The sequence below is a fragment of the Electrophorus electricus genome, chromosome 4 (assembly GCF_013358815.1).
Source record: "Electrophorus electricus isolate fEleEle1 chromosome 4, fEleEle1.pri, whole genome shotgun sequence".
NCBI lineage: Eukaryota > Metazoa > Chordata > Actinopteri > Gymnotiformes > Gymnotidae > Electrophorus > Electrophorus electricus.
In genome coordinates, this window is record NC_049538.1 from 23116566 (window position 1) to 23126565 (window position 10000).

Below are 10000 nucleotides of genomic sequence, written 5' to 3' on the forward strand. Positions count from 1 at the left end.
TGACTAAACATCTTTAGGATGAAGGGAGGGACAGCTTTAGCTTATCCAGCTTTTTCTAGGCAGAGTAACTGAATTTTGCTCTGCCTTCATTCTTGAGCCATGTCTGGTCTATATAGGATGCATGAATAAATGTGTTTCCTGACCCAATGTCAGTGTTTGAAGTCTAAGGAGCTGAGTATTGTGGATGACCGCAACCAGGTTTGTCCATTACCCATTTAGGTTTTACTTAAATGTTTGAGTTAGGCTTTTCTAAAACATACAAGCTAGGATTTACTTAAATGTACGTTAATGTAGGATTTACCTTCAAATACGATTAGTAGGACTGAGAGGAGAAAGAAATCCAGGATAGAGATCCAACATCTTCAGCACATGCAGTAGAACCTTGTGTGTGTGTGTGTGTGTGTGTATGTGTGTGTGTGTGTGTGTGTGTGTGTGTGTGTGTGTGTGAGTGTGTGTGTGTGTGTGTGTGTGTGTGTGTGTGTGTGTGTGTGTGTGTGTGTATGTGTGTGTGTGTGTGTGTGAGTGTGTGTGTGTGTGTGTGTGTGTGTGTGTATGTGTGTGTGTGTGTGTGTGTGTGTGTGTGTGTGTGTGTATGTGTGTGTGTGTGTGTGTATGTGTGTGTGTGTGTGTGTGTGTGTGTGTGTGTGTGTGTGTGTGTGCGTGTGTGTGTGTGTGTGTGTGTGTGTGTGTGTGTGTGTGTGTGTGTGTGTGTATACGTGTCATCACTGCTGTACTAGAACAAAGCCTATCTAAATATCATCCCCCTGAGACTGTAGCCTATAAATGTGCTGCATGTGCACTAAGGGCAGGGCGCTCTGTCCCCAGGGCTGCACTCCTGTGGTGAGATGGGGCAGTGCCTGTTTCACTGGCTAAAGTAAAGCACTTAGCTGACCTCTCCAGTGCCCTTTCATCGGCATCATGTACAAGGGCAATGCAGTATGCAATATCCAGCTTCCTCACACACATATACTGTTATTAAGCATTAAGATTTTCATCACTCACGGGAACACACTCCTGACCCTCTGTATCCCAGCAATTCTGGAACTGAATCATTTAGACAGATTGAATATTTAAACACACTTCTTCCTTGCAGGAGCACAAACTGAAAACGCTTTATCTGTCTGCATAATTGACACCACTCACACAATAAGTAAGTGTTTGTGTGTGTGTGTGTGTGTGTGTGTGTGTGTGTGTGTGTGTGTGTGTGTGTGTGTGTGTGTGTGTGTGTGCATATGTATGTGTGTGTGTTCATGTATTTGATTGCATATATGTGTATGTCTGTACAAATAGGAAGGCATGTTCAGCATGAAGTTGCATGATAATTCTCTCTTGATATTTTCCAATTATACTGCTCTAAAACAACACTTATTAAAGAAAAAAAGAGCTTCTATGCTACTTTCCCAAATGACTCCCAAAACATTTGAATATATTCCTTCAAGTAAGTGATATCATACTTTTTTTCCATAGTGCTGGTTTGAATACCTGAAATTTCACATGCAAAACTATAATCACCAAGGAGCAGTCTTTTTGTCCAACTCATATTCATATTCAAATCTCTCTCTCTCTCTTTCTAGCAGAAGGCATCTCTCTCTTCCTATGTAATATATCCCCATTGTTGAACTAATAACATTTCAGTCATTTTGAACATTTGAATTATAGCATTTCTCCTGTAGGTAATCCTTGGAGAAGCCAATCAGCCATCACTTAATCTAGTGCAAGTCAAAATGTCCTCTTTGTTGGACAGCACTTCAGCTGGAGTTCAAAACTCGGACACCAAGTTAAACCAAATTTAAAAATGCACCAATCAGGAGTGCATAATAATAGAGAGGCTGGTACCCAATCAGGATGTAGTGGGAGTAAGGTACAGGGTAAAGGTACTCAGCAATGTTCTCCACAGACTGAAGGTCTGGTAGATTTACACCCACTTAATTATGAAAGAGTTAGGCATGAGAGAAGTGAAACAGATCACTTAAAACGGCCCGCTCAGCCCTCTGTAATGTCTGTAGAGGCCCACCCTAAAATACAGTTACTCTCGGCTCGGTTGTGTGTGTGTCTGTGTTTACGGCCTAGTAGGCTGATCTAGTGCTTCTCATGTGAGGCGTCAGAAGCAAGTATACTATGTCATACCCACAAGGAAAAGACGTACTCATACAAACTGTCTGATTGAATTACATTTGAAAACCCAGCTCTCCCTATACATGTGTGTTTATGTGTGGGAGGTCTTTAATATCATGGAGCACCTCAAGCCTCCATCAACAGCTCCATTTCAGTCTAACACACTGCAGATGTGTGGGTGTGGGTGGGTGCAGGTCACTGCTTTTTTGCTAGACTCCAGAGTTCACCAGTTTCCCAAGAATTTCAGGAATTTTGCTCCAGTTAAAGATGTGTTCCACTACAGTGACACATTCTCCTAGCATACTCCCAACTGCAGCCTGGGAAAGTAACCTAGATGCAGACAAAGGGAAAGAAATCATATTCTCAGAAGTTACTACAAGGGTGAAGTTTAACGTCTGGCTTCTAATAGATAAAACATTCCTCTGGAATGGAGCATCAGTCCCTAGAGCTTACCAAAGTCAGACACACACACACACACACACACACACACACAATCAGATTCTTCTATTTCTCATCTGCACTGTGTGTGTGTGTGTGTGTGTGTGTGTGTGTGTGTGTGTGTGTGTGTGTGTGTGTGTGTGTGTGTGTGTGTGTGTGTGTGACTGTGATTTTGTTTTCTCCCATTTAAGGCACACACAATGAATGTGCTGCCCTACTACTCCACTGACTCACATGCTTAGATAGGACACGCTGAGTCAGCATTATCTCTCTCTCTCGTTCTCCTTCTCTTTCTCTTTTATTCTCACTCCCCTTACCCCCACCCCATGGCACTGGTGACTAGTACACTCTGAAAAACTTTTTTTTTTTTTTTTTTTATCTGTGAACATGATACAAAGAGACATTTGCCTTGGATATGTTCATGGACTGCTACAATAAATTTACCTCCAGGCCAAATATGTATGTGTGTTGACCCACTTACTACAACAGTGTGAGAGAGAGACCTCTCTAGTTGGCAGGTTAGCAGGTAGAGAACTATGCTACAACATGTCAAGAATTTAAACTCTATGTGTGTGTACTGCTGTAATACATGATATACTCCAGATGCAATTCTGTTCATCCTCATTTGAATTAATGCAATGTTCTACTAAACAAACTGTAGTATATTTTGAGACCCCCTCATTCCACATAATGTCTCGTCTAATCCATTCATGTGTGTTTGGATGTGTAGAGGCTCAGGAAACTTGGGCTTTGTGTGTATTTCAGGCCAGATGGTAACTGAGCTATGCAGTGAAATTACAGCAAGGGAGATCTCATGCGTTTGAAGTGCTCACATGTGGGTGTATGTTTTTTCCACAGACATAACTAGAAACACATTTTTCTCCCACAAGACAGGCAGACACATACATACAGAAACAAAGAGGAGGGAGAGAGAGAGAGAGAGAGAGAGAGAGAGAGAGAGAGAGAGAGAGAGAGGAGGAGGTACAGAAGTTATATGGTGACTATTCCCAGGGCCTGTGGTCTCCAGTCATGTAAAGATTGGCTCCTTTTGCTGTTTCATACTGTATGCGGAGTTATAACTCTCTGTAGCCTTCTGAATAACACACACACACACACGTACTTTACAGGCACTCAACATATAGAGTAGGTTGGGTAATGGTTCTCAGTGGTCCAATACAACACACACAGCAGAATGAGAACACTGATGAAAGCAAGCCCTCATTCCCACTACATCAATCAGAGGTGATTTGTGCTGTCCACTGATGCTGCAGATAGTTTAATATGCACACCTATACCACTCAGCTACACTACGTACAGCAATAGCTATGTAAGACAATAGGCTATTACACTAATATATGGCATGTTACGCTAGGCCTGAGGTCCTGCTTTCTACACCTGGTCTTACTCACAAAGGTCCAGCATATAGAATTACAAAAAGTTACACACACACAGACACACACACACACACACACACACACACACACACACACACACACAGTAAAAGAGATGATTTCAGAGGCTGCAGAGGATGCTTGATGTGATATGTGATTTAAAGCAGAGACGTAACCACCATGACTGTCCTCAGCACATAACCCCCCCCCCCCCCCCCCCATGGTCCCTGAGCCACCCACAGCACAGCGGGCGAAGACGCAGCAGTCGGCATAAGGTATAAGGTGTCATGGTTTGGCCATGTTATTCTCATATGTTTTGTAACTGAGTTCTGAATGAACAAGTATAACAATGAATAGGATATGATAACATATTCCTTTGTAGTATATTATAACATGTGCTATATTCTGTTTTCTGGCAGATTTGTTTTTGTTTTCATCTTAGGCAGAGTTATGTGTTTTCATCTCCTAAACAGGTGGTTTCTGGATAAAGGTGATGAATAAGTGTTTTCGGTCCTGTTTAGTGAATTAGCCTCCGACATTACTTGTTTTCATATTAGATGACTTTCACAACAATTTGCCGTTCATGTCACAGGAGATGCTGCTGGGTTAGTCACACTCTCGCTGGGTTTCTGTAGCGGACAGGACTGACTCCATCTTGTATAAGTTAAAAGGCCAGTTCTCTTTATATGTAATTCCAGTGATGTGGGTCACACTCTCCCCCCCTTTTAACTGCTGCCCACATTTCAAAGACTACACATCATACATCATCATCCTTTTGCCCACTCCACCATTCTTCTACTCAACTGATGCTGACCCTACAACCTGTCCTGGCATTCTCCCAGGACAGCCCACTAAAAAACAATAGTAGCTCTCCACCGACCATACACCCAACTCTGAGTGCCAGCCTCAGGCAACAAGACAGAAACAACCAGACTCTGCAGCCTCTAACAAGAACCATATTTCTTTTAGAGACAAGGGGAGAGAGAAAGAGAGAGAGCGAGAGAGAGAGAGAGAGAGAGAGAGAGAGAGAGAGAGAGAGAGATAGATAGATAGATAGATAGATAGATAGATAGATAGATAGATAGATAGATAGATAGATAGATAGATAGATAGATAGATAGATAGATAGATAAAGCCATTATATTTATGTCATTAGAACAAATGGTAAATTTCTAGGAACATCTTACATATAAATTTACCTTCAAACTGTTCCCCGTCTATCACTATATGACATATATCAGTTTTAGCACAGTTTCTGTTTAATGGAGCATGTATGTCACAGTTTCAGCACAGCTTGTTTCATGGGGCACTTTGATCTCAAAAGAGGCATTAAATGACTCTGTGCATTTAGCCTGGAGGGGAGGACGGAATGGGCTTTTTGAAGTTTATTTTAGAACTCCTCTCCTCCAATCAAAACCGTGTGAGTTTGGCCGTTCCCATCCATTCTGCCATGCCCCCAGTTCATCTCGGTCTTCCTTAGTCTAAATGTTCGGATCTCTGTGTTCTCTCTCTCTCTCTCTCTCTCGCTCTCTCTCTCTCTCTCTCTCTCTCTCTCTCTCTCTCTCTCTCTCAAACAAGAGGCCCTTGTGAGTAAGTGTTCGGACCTGGGCCCAGAGGAAGCAGCCAATAAAGCTAAAATATGTAGAATCGAGCTCAGAGATCATGAGGGACTGTTTGAATTGGACAGGCGTGTTTCCGCTGTGGCCTGTCTGCCAGAGGCAGCACCGAGCTTGACAGTCCTAACGGTTGTGACACTTGCTCACCTCAACTCAACTTTCTGAAAATAGCTAGTGTTTCACTACATCAAAGATCTGCTCATGGAGAGGCATTGGGACCATTTTGGGTTTTTTTTTATCCCTGACTACATTGACTACATAAATGACAATGAGGTCCACAGCCTCATTAACTGAACTCCAACAGTAGCATTGAACTCCTATTCCAGGTTTGTTTGCTGATTTTCAGTATTGAAAAGTAGGCTTACTCTCTGAGCTCTCCTTCTTTCTCTTTCTTTCTATGTGTGTGTGTGTGTGTGTGTGTGTGTGTGTGTGTGTGTGTGTGTGTGTGTGTGTGTGTTTAAGAAGTCAGAAAGCTGGTAAAAAATATCCATTCATGCAGTATTGTTCTTTATAACTACACTGTGGTAACAACAGTATAAAAACATCGATCTTGATCTTTGAGGGGATTTACATGGAAATTCTAGTTCCATTTTAACATAAACTTGGCAAGAATCTGATACCATATATGCCATGTGGCTTGGTCTGATGTGGAGGGGGCAATTGTGAGGATTCATGCACAGTGGATACTGAGGTTGGACCATATAGCCTCCAAAGGACTTTTATCAGACTGAAAGCACATATCCACCTGGATATTTGTACCAGTATCACGCAAATGATGACAGCTGGAGAAACATTAACACTGCAGGAGCTGATTCAACACTAGGTGTTAATTTGACACTGGAGTTTTTATTGTGCAGACATGGGCGACTTGTCATAGACATTATTTGCACTGCATTGTGCAGGACACGGCGCGACGTTTTACAGTTTTACAGAACATCAGAATTTGTATTCTGCATTCATGTGCCGTTAAGTGGAGAAGGGTGTGCGCGCACAGTCACTCATCTCGAGTCGGTTAAAGCATTTTACCCTCTCGTCAACGGGCCAAACCAAACGAGTGGCTAGGGTAGTCCGAATTAGAAACGTCGGAGCGGAAGGAGGCGGGGTAAAAGGAGGGAGAGAGGGTGAAACCCTTTCCCACATGTTTTTGGCGTTTCTACTGCAAATCCAGATGTCGGGCTGATGGCTGTTGGTCTGCTTCTTTAAATCGTGCACAACCGTCTGCAGCTTCATATAACCGGGGTCTGCAGTTTACTCTCTCACCTCCATCCCTCCTCCCCCTTCAGCCTCTTTTCTCCTACCTTACAAAAGAGACGGGCTAAAATTATAGCCGTGGGAAGATTACCCGACTCTAAAGGTGATTCAAAGCGCGTTTGGTGATCGGTTCCCCTCGCCGTTCGCTGTTGGTACGTCCTCGGTTTTGTATGATCACAACATTTGCTGCACGCCGGTGTCACAAAAGCGGCGGAGGAGGAGGAGGAGGAGGTCGGGAGGCTGTCGAGGGGAGCCGCTTCTCCGATGAATAGTGCAGAGCTGCTTGCTTGGAAGCTGGCCAACGTCCCTGTGAAAAGCGCGTTGAGCGGAGTGATGGGATGCCTTGGCACTGTTGTCAATCCGGTCTGCATGCAGTGAGCGAAAGCGCTCGGGCCGACTTCGCGAGCTAATACAGCAGGCACAATGGAATGGATGCTGTCGATGATTTAGGCCGGGAAAGAAACGTCCTTTTGGGGGAATTAATGGTCTCTGCGTCTGGATTAATAGAGAGAGGACATATAATTGAGCAAGTCAGAGAAATTCATGTCTGAGGATCCTTGATATTGTGAAGGTAAGGTTAATCACGTCGGTGTCTAATAACGTTATCTGCCCGCTTGTTTCCATGGATGGATAGCTAGCTAGCCAGCCACGCTAGCTGACTTTCCCTAACGGAAAGCCTTGTTAGTTATCTGGGTATGCCTTTACGATTATATCCTGGCCAAAATACAGGAACACAATGAAGAGAGTTACGCTATGATAGCTAGCCTGCTAGCGTGCCTAACAACCAAAGCTGAAGAGTAACGTTATCATCATTATGCATTTGTCACGGCCAGTAGAGGCAGTCCAAACTACCATGACCACGGCGATGGCTCTCCCTAGGTTAGCTATCCTGCCCTACCTGTGTAAACTGTGCATGTAATAGAGCAATCCGGCTAGCTGGAACTATATACTATGTTACCCAAACGTAGTTTGTCAGTGATATCCTCTTATAGTTACAAATGAAACAAATATTTAATCTTTTGAAGGATGTGTGCCGATCATTCCAGAAAGGCTACTGACCTGCACGAGCTGTGACTGTGTGTGCAAGGACAAGAGTTTACATGCCAAGTTGTGTCGTTGTTGCTAACTTATCTCCTCTCCTTGCTTAATATTGGTCTTTCTGATTCATTTATTGCACTGGATTTATAGTGAGCTGCCTAGCGGACGTGCTGGACTCATAATCAGCTAAAAAACCGTCCTAATATAGGGGGAAGCAGCAGGAAATAAACTCATTTGGTTGAATCCGCTCGTACACAATACATGTGTCTGTTCATCCTTATTAGAGTTCATTCAGTATTTAATGGTTTCGGTGGCTAAAGTATAGGCTCGTTAGAATGTAATTTTGTGCGTGTATTTGGGCAAAAGCTCAATATAAACAGCTTTATAGGTCTTGGGGAGCTTGTTCTGTCAGGTAAGTGCGGTGTGGCGGAGGTCTTATTGTGCTGCAGTCTTACTCCCTCAGCCCTGCACTGCAGGGCAGCCGTGTCAGCAGCTAATGCCAGCTACCCCTATTACCCATCCTGAATACTGACAGCGGCGTGGCCCGCCTTCTCAACATCGCAGTGAAGCACGGACAAAAGGTGATGGAGGTGTTATATCTAGATCTTTTAGGTCGTCTTCGTGAAGAGATGCTTATAGAATATTGAACATGACGCCAAGTACCTTGAGTCTTTGTTTTTCGGAAGCTCTGTGGTGCTATCCCAGGTTATGCTTATCAGTACTGAATTTAGTGCAGTTATCTCCTGATGATACCTTAAAAAGGGCACTGACGTCAGCATTAAATCTGCATCAGGGTGGTCTTAGCAATGTCTTAGATGCTCAGATTAGAATAACTTTATGGATTGCAGCCTGGTTCAAATACTCTCAGTTTGCCCTGAAATTCACTGCGTTGTTCGCATTGGCCATTTGTGCTGTTTTATTACTGAAAACTATAATAAAGCCATAACGGCTCACTTTTAGCGTATAATAAACCCCTGAGCATGTAATGATATGTAGTTGCTAAAAATTATATAATATATATATATATATATATATATATTATATATATATATATATATATATATATATATATATATATATATATATATATATATATATATTGTGTGTGTGTGTGCACAATTCAACTTGTCATAAATCATTTGGCACCTATTGGAAGAAGTTAGCCTACTTATTATTATATGATTACAGCCAGACTTCTGACATTATATAGTTAATGAGTCCCAGTCATACCCAGAGGCACACACATACCCACTAACACAGCACTCCCTGCAGCCTAGCAGGTTGGCAGATTGTAAACCAGCAGTATGGTGCCTTTCCCCTCCCCCCACAGGCATTACACAGAGGCTAATGTCCAGTAGGTGTGAGACTTCGAGCTGCGGTGTGGATCGAGTTTTGTGAGATGGTCCCACCACTGGAGTGTGACCCGTTTTCAGCATATTTGGCAGTCTCATCATTGTGGAGTTCTGAAGGAGTTTCTGACACATAGCTTTGTAGTTTTCCTGTCAGTTTTGATATGATCTGGATTGAAGACATGACTTTGGTGTGACTTTGCACGCTGTTGGATGTAGACAGAAGAGAATGCTTGCTAGACTAATTCCTCATGCTTCATAAACTCTAGTGCTGACTTGTCAAAGAGTTTGGCTTGGCCTGAAGAGTATCATTCAGGCCAAAATGCAGTTGGTGTCTCAGCTTGTGCTTCCAGTTTAGTGCTTAAAAATGCCCCTGCTCAGAGGAGCTCAGAGCAAATGCCTAAAGGGAGGCATGTGCTCGCAGCTTTAGCCAGAGACTGATGTTTTGGTGAAGTGATAAAATAAAAAAAAACATATTGGCTCACTCACTGGGGTTAGGCTCACTCACCGGAGCTGTTCTCACTCACTGGGGTTAGGCTCACTCACCGGGGCTGTTCTCACTCACTGGGATTAGTCTCAATTCACCCACACTGCACATGCTCTGGGGCTGGTCTCACCCACCCGTCTGTTCACAGTGGCTGATTGCTCATAATGATTTACATATATCTTGAACTTTAACTTGCAGCATGCATTCAAAGCACCTGTCTTGCATGAAGAACAGTAATCCATCACCAGTGGGGAGGATAAATATGTTTAAGGAGTTCAAGATGGAAGGTGTAACTTAGGTGGGTTGTGGAGGAGT

The 10000-nt window shown here is 43.2% G+C and overlaps 1 protein-coding gene across 13 annotated transcripts in view; it reads left to right on the top strand.

The window, feature by feature from the left end:
* frmd4a (FERM domain containing 4A) overlaps window positions 1-10000 on the top strand; it is a 96050-nt gene that overhangs the window by 55614 nt on the left and 30436 nt on the right. The window contains exon 1 of one of the 13 annotated variants that reach the window (XM_035525518.1): window positions 6535-6963. The exons of 11 other annotated variants lie outside the window; for them this stretch is intronic. The gene's annotated coding sequence lies outside the window, so the exon portion shown is untranslated. Of the gene's footprint in view, window positions 1-6534; window positions 6964-6998; window positions 7383-10000 lie in introns of those variants that run through there. One more of the 13 variants, XM_035525515.1, reaches the window with a different exon arrangement.